The 10,548-nt window shown below is 39.3% G+C and overlaps 1 non-coding gene across 1 annotated transcript; it reads left to right on the top strand.

The window, feature by feature from the left end:
• Positions 1–2,162: 2,162 nt before the first annotated feature.
• LOC132601006 (small nucleolar RNA R71) lies at positions 2,163–2,268 on the top strand. The gene has a single exon (XR_009567458.1). It is a non-coding gene; the product is annotated as a small nucleolar RNA R71 (small nucleolar RNA).
• Positions 2,269–10,548: the final 8,280 nt, after the last annotated feature.

Raw genomic sequence — 10,548 nt, 5'->3', positions numbered from 1 at the left:
TTATGGTCCAACCAATAGCACGCCTATATTCTCGCAACACCTCTAAAAGTTGTAGAATATGCTCCTCAGTCAGTAGGGCTGAAACAATCACCGGCAATGTATTGTCCAGACCAAGGAATTCATACTTCAGATGTAATGGGAGCTGCTTAAGCTCCAACTTAGGTGGCTCAATGATCGAAGGCTTTGCTGGAGGAGCTGTTCTATTTTCCAGATAAAGATTTAGCTTCTTTGGGTGGTAAGAATATGAACCCAACCCAACAAGTGAATTAACTGTCTCCACATAACCTTCCATATCCTCAGCATTAAAGTTCACAAGAACACCAGCTAGTGCTTCACCCAAACTTTCTTCTTCCATCTTGAACTCCACTACTTCATCAACAACATCAAACAAATCAATTACCGAAATGCTCTTGTAAGCACTTGGTAACTTCATCCCCTTGCTAGCCTGGAAAGTAACTTCTTCATCGTTGACTCAGAACTTGATTTCATTTTTCTCCAAATTCATCAGTGCTCTCCCTGTAGCAAGGAAGGGTCTCCCCGGAATAATAGGAATGTCCCGATCAACAACACAGTTAAGAATCACAAAGTCAGCGGGCAACATAAAGTTACCAACCCGCACAAGTACATTATCAACCACCCCAACAGGTCGTTTGATAGACCTATCAGCCATTTGTAACCTCATAGTAGTCGGCCTTGGCATCCCCAAACCTGATTGTTTGTATATAGCAAGTGGCATTAGATTGATACTCCCCCCATTATCACACAAAGCTCGAGCAAAATCATGGTGCCCAACAGAACAAGGAATGGTGAACGCCCCAGGATCTCTTTCTTTCTAAACAGTAGTAGTTGAGATGATAGAACTCACAGTGTGAGTCAAACTCACGGTTTCATGTTGAACCGTTTTTTTCTTGTTCAATAGGTCCTTCAAATATTTAGCAAAACTGGGCATCTCCTTGACAGCTTCCAAGAAGGAAAAATTTAGAGATAACTGCTTCAACTGATCATAAAACTTCTCGAACTTAGCATCCTTCTTATTCTTTACCAACCTCTGAGGAAAGGGAGGTTTAGACTTGAAACGTTTAGTCAAAGGGCGGAGAGCCCCTTTTACAGTCTGCTTTCTTGAGTTATCAACTTCCTTCACTATCTCTGGAATATCAGCAAACTTCCTGTCAGCAGGATTCTTATCAACAATAATGGGTGCTTCAGACTGCACCTCATCCTCTTCATCTATCGTCTCAAGATCAACCACCTTCTTATCATCCCCTTGGAGTATTTTACCACTCCTAGTAGTGATGGAAAACACACGGTCTACACCGCCTCCCCCATTCTTCGGATTCGGAATAGTGTCACTCGGAAGTCCTCCCTTTTTGGGAGGGTGTTGCTCTCTAGAAATATCCTTCATCTGTGACTCAAGCTTCTGAATAGCCGCTGTATGCGAACCTACTATCTCTGTCAGCCCAGATAGAGTCCTCTCAGACTTAGACTAATTTGCCAGAATCTTCTCAAGCATTACGTCAACCTTCGAACTACCTTGCTCCGTTGACTGCCCTTTCGATGGTATATAAGGATTGGAACTCTTGTTCCCAAAATTGTTGCTGTTGTTGTAGCTCCCTTGGTTTGTACCACCATAATTATTGTTGTAGTTCCCTGAGTTGTTATAAGCACCTTGACCTTGCTGAGGTCTCCATTGATTCTGATTCTGGTAACCACCTTGGTAGTTCTGTCTTTGATAACCCCCTTGACAGTTATTCACATAATTATCATCTTCAGCCTGCATAAGGGGCCCATCATGAAACGGACCATCTTGAGTATGGTACATCCCTTTTGGCATAACTGTATCATCCTCACAAATATTTACTTTCTTAATCTGGGTTTCATCAAACTTTTTTGCTAGCAAGAAAATATTTGTTGCAAGTTTTGCCAATGTTTGCTGGGTATCTTGATTCTCCTTTACCATATTTTGGATCATAGCACCACCATACGATACAACGTCAGCATTGTTTGAGTGCCAAGCCTAATTATGAGTAGTCAGCTTGTTAAGTATGTTGGTCACTCGTTGATAAGATTTGTTCATGAAACAACCATCAGCTGCATTATTAGCAACTGACTGCGTCACTAGACCTAGCCCTCGGTAGAACTTCTCCATTAATATGTGCTTCGAAAAACCATTATTTGGACTCTTCTGCAAATACTCCTTGAATCTCTCTCAAGCTTCATATAGTTGTTCCCCCGGTCGTTGCTTAAATTCATAGATCTTGTCCCGAATTTCGGCCTTTCTGCTAGGAGGGTAGCATTTTGTGAGAAAAGCAGTCACCATCTCTGCCCATGTAGTAATCGAATTTCGGGACAGCTTCTCAAACCATGTTCTTGCATCTCTAGCTAAGGAGTATTTGAATAATCTCAGCCGCATAGCATCTTGTGAAACGTTGTTCTGGATGTGATTAGCACACACATCCACAAAATTCTGCAAATGACGTCAAGGGTCATTCTCGGTAGAGTTCTGAAAGTATCCCTCAAGCTCCAACAACTGGTATAGAGAGGAGTCAATTTTCACGCTAGCAACTCCAACTCGAGGATGGACAATAGCAGATGCATAATCCTCCTCTGGAACAAGATCAGCGAAAACATTCTCATCATCTGATTCATTCGCCTGATTAGTCAATCGATTCCCCTGGTTACCAACATGTTGATTTTGCTGATTCTGATTTATGTTCACCTGGTTTACACAGAGTAGCAAACAAGGTGTGATGGAATAAGCAAAAAACTTTAATCAAAGCAAACACTATTTAGTAATTTCAAAATCGTATTCCCCGGCAATAGCGCCAAAATTTGATACGCTCAAATTACACCTATTAATGGTATAACACGAACGTTGTCAAATATAGTAACCCAACAAGGTTGGGGTAGAATCTCACAGGGAATATGGTGCGAAAAGGTTACTAAAGTCGTAGAATGCTAAATTTAGGTCTAATGTATTAATCCGAAGATTTTGGGTAAAATTTGGGTTTTTTATGACTAATTGCTAACTACTTTCTTTGGTGGTAATTTATGGTAAAAGAAAATAAGGTTGTGTCCCCTTTAGATGAGGTATATGATCATGGGTGTTGATCTCGATATATTTCTAATGGATTGCTATATGAATGCACTTAACCTCTATGTGAATCTCTACTATTTTCCAATAAATATAGATTATTTCTTTCTATGATTTTTCCAAATATAATAAAGTGATATGAAGAACGGTTAATTATGCCAAGTAGATTCGTCTTATTCCTAAGTGAATCTATTAAACAAAGTTTAAAGCTTTGAGCTCTTGTTATTTAATCTTACCAACCCTAATTATTTTCCCAAATAAATCAAAGATTATGGCATTAATCAATGTTTGCAACCATTAACTATGAATGAAGAATAAATAAACCCTAACAATCCATTATGCATATATCAATCACAAACCCAATCACAAAACACCCATCGTTGGGTTCACAACCCTAGTAAGGGAATTTAGCTACTCATCGAGGAAGAAGAACAATAAGAAATAATGGAGATCATAATGCTTATAATTGATTGCTTGGAATTGAAGAGAAATTAATTGCAATTGTTTGTAATCTCCAAAAGACTTCCAAAACTATGAATAATTAGTGGTAAGGAAAATAAAATTGAGTTCTGTTGTAATGTACTTTACAAGAAACCTAAATAAGGTATTTATAAGAGTCAAAGTCATGCAAAATAAGATTGACAAAATTTCCCCCGACGGTCCAATGTACGGACCGTACATTTTATACGATACGTAGAATCAGTGAACAGTTCTCTGTAGAATCTTCCCCCGTTGTTAGATATACGCTCCACTATATCATTAAACAACTCCCAACAACCACAATAATATCCACAATATCATAATCAAGTATTCACATTCGACTTAGCCTTCAAAATATATCCTTATGTTTAACTTATGCTAGCAACTTCATACCCATTTTAGCACATTTTCATATAATGCTTCTTCATCACCATTATTACTTTCCATAGCAAGATTATATTCATATCATACTAAGAATCGTAACTCAAGTTAGCTTACTACTCAAAAACATCATAAAAACTATATTTAGAACTCATCTTCTACTTTCTCCTTCTACCCAAGTTGTTCAACAACTAAACATTCTTGATAGCATGCAATACGTATGAAAACTAACCTTTTTATCTCATAAGAATGAGATTTGGAGCAAGCTATCAACTTATATGAAAATCCTAGCTTCAATACCCAAAGAATTCTTGGAGTCTAATAAGCCTAGCAAGGCTTCTAACACATGGGTATCTTGATTCTTGCCTCTTGATATTTAATCTCCCTTGGATTTTGGCTTGGATTAGTTTATGGAGTTGAAGAGAAGGTTTTTAGAGAGCTTTTGGATCTGATTTGGCGAAATAAAATGTCCAAATGGAGTGGAGCGAAATATATAAAATTGAACTTAAAATCCCATCGGGCAATTCTGCGCCCATTTTGACGGGCCGTAAAAATTCCTACAGACCAAAGTTCCCACAAACTCCATTCCTTTATTTGTTTGTTCTTAAATCCTTCCATAGCTCATTTCATGGGCTGAAACCCCCATAACCATAATATGGGAACATGTAATCTCATATATCCTAAGGTAACTCCCGTTTCCACGATTAGGACAACTAACGCCTAACGAATCTCAACAGACGAAACTACGAGGTGTAACAGAATTGAAATCAATTAACCACTATTGCTCAATAACCCAATTTGTGTTCTTCAAAACCATAAAGGTCTTCAATGTTGATTCAATCCAAACTCTTCCAAATTGCATGAAACTTTGGGTTTGGATAGATTCAATTTCAAGGAACTCAAATCTACCAACAAATCCACTCAAATCACAACACGCAATTATTTTTTGGATTTTTGAACTTTTCAGATTTTTATATTTTTCAAATAAGAAGAACTTAGGATTAAGAATTGTAGGAACAATCCTTTAGTTGCTTTGATACCAAATCATATGATTACTGAAGGGCAAACTCTAAGAATCAAACACAAGGTAAATGCGAAAATTAAAATAGGGGGAAATTAGGGATGAGAAGAGAGAGATAAAAGCAAGATCCAATTTAGAAAGGAATTGATCGAAAAACTTGGATTTGGGTATCCAAATCCTATTAATCTATTTTAACTAAATAAACCTATACTAATTCTAATGAACAAGAGAAATTCAATTGAAATCCACAAGTGAAAAATTCTCTATGAAATCAAGGACAAGGTTGCATTAACAACAATGGAATCACAAGCTAAGTCTAGCAACTAGGGCTAGTAGGCCAAACCAACTATGGTTTTCAATATCAATCTCAATTCATCAAGATATACCTTCGAAAGACTAAGTGCCACTATATATAGTTTAGCATTATTACATTTAAGACCCCAAAGTGGCCTTTGCAAATATAGCCTCAGCTTGAAGACTTTCCCGTCATGACCTTATGGTCTGTACAATGATATATGGTATGTACTTTGTGTCGTAATTTGCGAACAGAAATTGTAATCTCCACCATTTATTTACGGTCACATTTATAAGCCATAAAATGGTTTATAGTCCGTATAATAATCGTAACTCGTAAACAGAATCTGCAATTTGTCAGCCTATTCTACGGTCACATTTACGGTCCGTCGATAGATCTACGGTCTGTCAATTGGACCGTATTCTTTATTCCTTCTTCATTTTCACTCTAAGTGATCATTCACACATTGTAGACTTTGGCATGTTTCTCTTCAAGGGTCTCCTTTTTGCATGAACATTGCTTGCAAGGCTTGGAGTTCCTTGGCTTGATTCCAAATGAATAGTCTTAAAGCAGTTGCGCCTTTTGATATCATATGATCGTCGCCCTCAGCTAAATCATCATCAACCTCGCCATTAGACGTCTTGGCTCCATTATTTGCCTCATTATCATTATCAGGGTCGCCCTGTGTATGCGACTCCACTTCATCACCTTTTTCATCGGCCTCTATGAGATCTGCTGAATTTACATCTTCGTCTACAGGTAATCGGGCCTCATCCCCGAGAATTGCCTGGGAGTACTCTGTGTGTGGTGCCTCAGCATAGACTCTCGAGAGGTCTAACTAAAAAATTTGGGCCTGCAACACCGCTATCTTATGAAGTTGGGTCAGCAGAGTGGATTGTGCCGACTTTTCTTCCGCGACAGTAGATTATCTTGGCGGGTTGCTCTGGGGCCCCGACTTTATAAATGTCTATCATATCATTAGGTGCCTCAAGCACCCTATCACGAGAATTTGCCAGTCTTTTGTCGAGACACATCAGATAGGCATTTAGGGTGTTGTCGAAGCTTAACCTATCAGAGTTTCCTTCTCTCACTCTTTGCATCTCCTGCAACATCCAATAACCTATATTCACAGGCTTCCTTGTCATGAATAAATACACTATGTATACCCTCTCCTGCATCACGTTCGTATAATGGTCGATTGGCATGATTGTATAGTTTAATAACCGTAACCACGCTCGTACCTATCTCTAAAAGTTGCTCTTTTTCATACTCTTGCCCTTTTGGTATTTGCATAATACCGAGCCCATTTGACCTTGGAATCAGGCCCACAAATTTTCTCCCGTGTGGCCTTGTATTCGAGCCTCCAAATAAATTTTTTCAAGGGCTCAATTGGGTGATCTAGAACCTCAAGAACCGCACACAAGGTAGATGTTGTCAATGGCACCTAATTTTCTCGAAGGAAAACTGAGGGGTAATACTCTTCCAAGAGTACAACCTTAAAGTTGGCATACAACTCCAGGATAAGATCAATATTTACCGGCTTTGGCTTTTCAAATTCGGAACTCCATCCCATGGCCACAATCTTGTTGTATATGTCCTTGAAATTTCATTTCAGCAGGACTTTGTTGATAGCTCATTCATGGATGTAACCTTCTGAGAGGTCGAAGTTCTTGTAGTATTCCCACCCTTCCCCCATAAATTCAGGGCAAGGTCTTGAAGACGGAGCCCTGGGAATGGGAGTTGTTGGGTTCTTACCCCCTCCTGAATTGGTTCCTTTTTTTGTTTGTGGGGTTTTTTTCTCTCGACCTCTCTTTGTGCCTCGCGAGGAGGATGAGGCGACATCTTTTCATTTTTACCTATGGTGCCTGCAAAACTAAGCATTCCAAACAATAATTAACAATTCAATAGCCAAAGAAGGTTCTAATACATGTACTTGTTTTTGGAGTACCTGACTCCTTAAATTTGGGCACTAACTATGGGTATTCCCTCTTTTTGCATTCATCCGGGGGTGAACCAACCCCACACTTTGTTCAAACTACAATACAAAAATTGAAAATAAAGAAGTTAACTAATCCTACACTATCCTAAAGAGAAAACAAAACTAAAGCAAGAAAATCATGTTTTAGGACTTGAGATGTGGTGTGCATGCCCATTATCAAATTTTCATTCAAGTCTCAAATTTGTGGTTCAAATTGGTGCCCAAGGTTTCGTATAATCGTTTAGTGTTACGTTGCTGCTCAATACTTCATAATTTCACAATAAACTTGGTTCAAGAATTTTATTGAACACATTGTGGGGGTAGAACATTTCTGTTACAATTGACAATAATGGGCATTGTAAAACCCACCTTTTTTCAACGGGAAATCCTTATTCTGGACCTAAGCACATCAATACCAATACCCACCCAAATTCACCCAAACGCACAACCTTAGTTTTCAAAAAACAAACCCAAGAACAAGGGGAAAATTCCATGGATTTAGGATGATAATCACTTACCTCATTATGTTAGTAGAAAAGGAATAGGAATTCTTGTTCCTTGATTTTGTTTGAAAAGGGATGGGGGAAGGGATTTTTTGAGTTTGAGACTGTTTTTTCGAGTTTTAGAATATTTATGGGGGAAAAAGAGGGGTGGCCGTCTTTTAAACTTAACAAAATTTTTGAACTGGGCTGACCCGTGCGCTGGATGAGCGTTGTGAAACTAGCGTGGGTCACACTCCCTCTCTAATTCTCAGAAATTTGTGATACATGTGTGTCGAGCATGCATCACTCGCTTACACCCTCTCTAAATCTCAGACCTAATACGCTCTGCCTCTTCGATGTACAAGAAGCGCTCAACCTCAAACCTGGAAGCTTCCCATTGTTTTGCATTTCCGCTCCTTCCCTAGTCCTGCAACATGAACAAACATAAAAACTAAGTATGAGAAATTGGGTTTCCTCCCAATAAGTGCCTTAGTTAAGGTAGTGGCATGACATCTTTTTGTATTTTTCTCATTTTTTGTTCTTTTCTTTATTCTAAGAGTACAAACACGGGTTGCCTCCCGAGAAGCGCTTGATTTAATGTCGAGGCACGATGCAGGCTTACTCTAGTCTGATCAAGATCAATTGAGGTCTTCACTGCATCGACGACCTCTCCAAAGTAATGCTTCATCGTTGCCCGTTCACCAAGAAAGCCCTATATGCATCTAGCGGTTTTAGCTCGACCGATCCGGGTGTTGTCACATGAAATATTTCATATGGCCCAGAACTCTTACTCTTCAGCTTTCACCCAAACAATCTGAGTGTCGAATTGTACAATAGTACTAATTTTCTGGGCTCAAAGTCACGGCGTTGAATGTTCTTGTCGTGCATTCTTTTTGTCCTCTCCTTGTAGAGTTTTGCATTCTCATATGCATGAAAATGAAACTCATCAAGCTCATGCAGTTGCAACAACCGCTTCTTACCAACCGCTTCCATATCCAAGTTCAGCTTCTTTATTACCCAATATGCCCTATGTTAAAGCTCAAAAGGGAGGTGACATGCCTTACCAAAAACTAACCTATATGGAGAGGTTCCAATAGGAGTTTTGTCAGTTCTGTAGGCCCACAGAGCATCATCAAGCTTCAGTGACCAATCCTTTCCATTTATACTCATTGTCTTCTCCATAATTCACTTGATCTCACGATTTGACACCTCAACTTGACCACTGGTATGAGGGTTATATGCAGTCACCACCTTGTGCTTCACCCCATACTTGACTAACAATTTATCGAAAAGCTTGTCGTAAAAGTGCGTACCTTGATCACCGATAATGGCCCTCGGGGTCCCGAAACGTGTAAAGATGTTCTTTTCCAAGAATTTGGTCACCACATAAGCATCATTGGTTGGGAGTGTAATTGCTTCCACCCACTTTGACACGTAATTGACTCCGACGCGAATGTACTTGTTCCCCTTTGATGAAATGAAGGGCCCCATAAAGCCTATACCCCATCAATCAAATACCTCAATCTCCAAGATATGTTCAATGGAATTTCATGACGCTTCGAGATGTTCCCAGTTCTTTGAGAATTATCACATGCCCTCATGAAAGCATGAGCATCTTTAAATAGTGTCGGCCAATAGAAACCCGACTGAAATACCTTAGTTGTTGTTTTGTCACTTGATGGCCGCCATAAGGCGACGAGTGATATCACTCAAGAATTGCATTTAATTCTTCTGCTGGAACACATCTTCTTACCAATTGATCCGGGAAAATTTTGTAAAGATACGACTCATCCCAAATATAGAATCTACTATCATGTAGAAGTCGCTTCTTTCTCTCGTGATTAGCATCGGGAGGGTACACTTCACTTACTAGGAAATTCACCATGTCAACATACCATGGTAGTTCGGCCAACTGAAGAGCAAAGAATTTCTCATCTGGAAAGTTCTTTGATCACCACACCTTCATCAACATGCTCTCGATCCTCAAGTCTGGACAAATGATATGTTGTTTGGTTCTTTGTGCCCTTACAATCTAGAATCCCAATATCAAAGACTTGCAGCAGCAATACCCAACAAATGAGCCTGGGTTTTGCATCCTTCTTCACAAACCAGTAACGAACAACAGTGTGATCAATGTACACTGTCGCTTTCATTCCCACCACGTAAGATTGGAATTTATCAAAGGCGCAAATCACAGTCAATAACTCTTTCTCTGTGGTGGTTTAGTTCATCTGAGCTTCATCAAGTGTTTTGCTGGCATAATAAATAGGATGAAAGATATTGTCTCTCTTCTGCCTAAGAATATCTCTCACTGCAAAAATCACTTGCATCACACATCAACGCGAACGGCATATTCCAGTCAGGTGCTATGATAATAAGTGCAGTTTTTTTCAGCTCCTCAAAATCCCCTACACAGGCTTCGTTGATTATGAACTTCATCTCTTTTTCAAGCGACTTGCACATCGGATTTGTAATCTTCGAAAAGTCTTTGATGAGTCGTCGATAGAACATGCATGTCCTTAGAAACTACACACCCCTTTAACAGAGGATGGGGGTGGTAGCCTCTAAATGCCTCCACCTTAGTTGTCGACTTCAATGCCCCTACTTGAGATTTTTTTTATTGAGAACAATACCTTTGCGAACCATGAAGTGACACTTCTCTCAATTCAGCATCTAATTTTTCTCTTCACAACGAGTTAGGACTGCATCCAGATGTTGCAAACATTCGTCGAATGAGTCTCCAAATACAAAAGAAAAATCATCCATAAATACCTCCACATATTTTTCCACCATGTCGGTGAAAATAGCCATCCTACACCT

Source organism: Lycium barbarum, chromosome 6, assembly GCF_019175385.1.
Source record: "Lycium barbarum isolate Lr01 chromosome 6, ASM1917538v2, whole genome shotgun sequence".
In the NCBI taxonomy this organism is placed as follows: Eukaryota; Viridiplantae; Streptophyta; class Magnoliopsida; order Solanales; family Solanaceae; genus Lycium; species Lycium barbarum.
The sequence above is the reverse complement of the archived record's forward strand: the minus strand, read 5'-3'. Positions and strand labels throughout refer to the sequence as shown.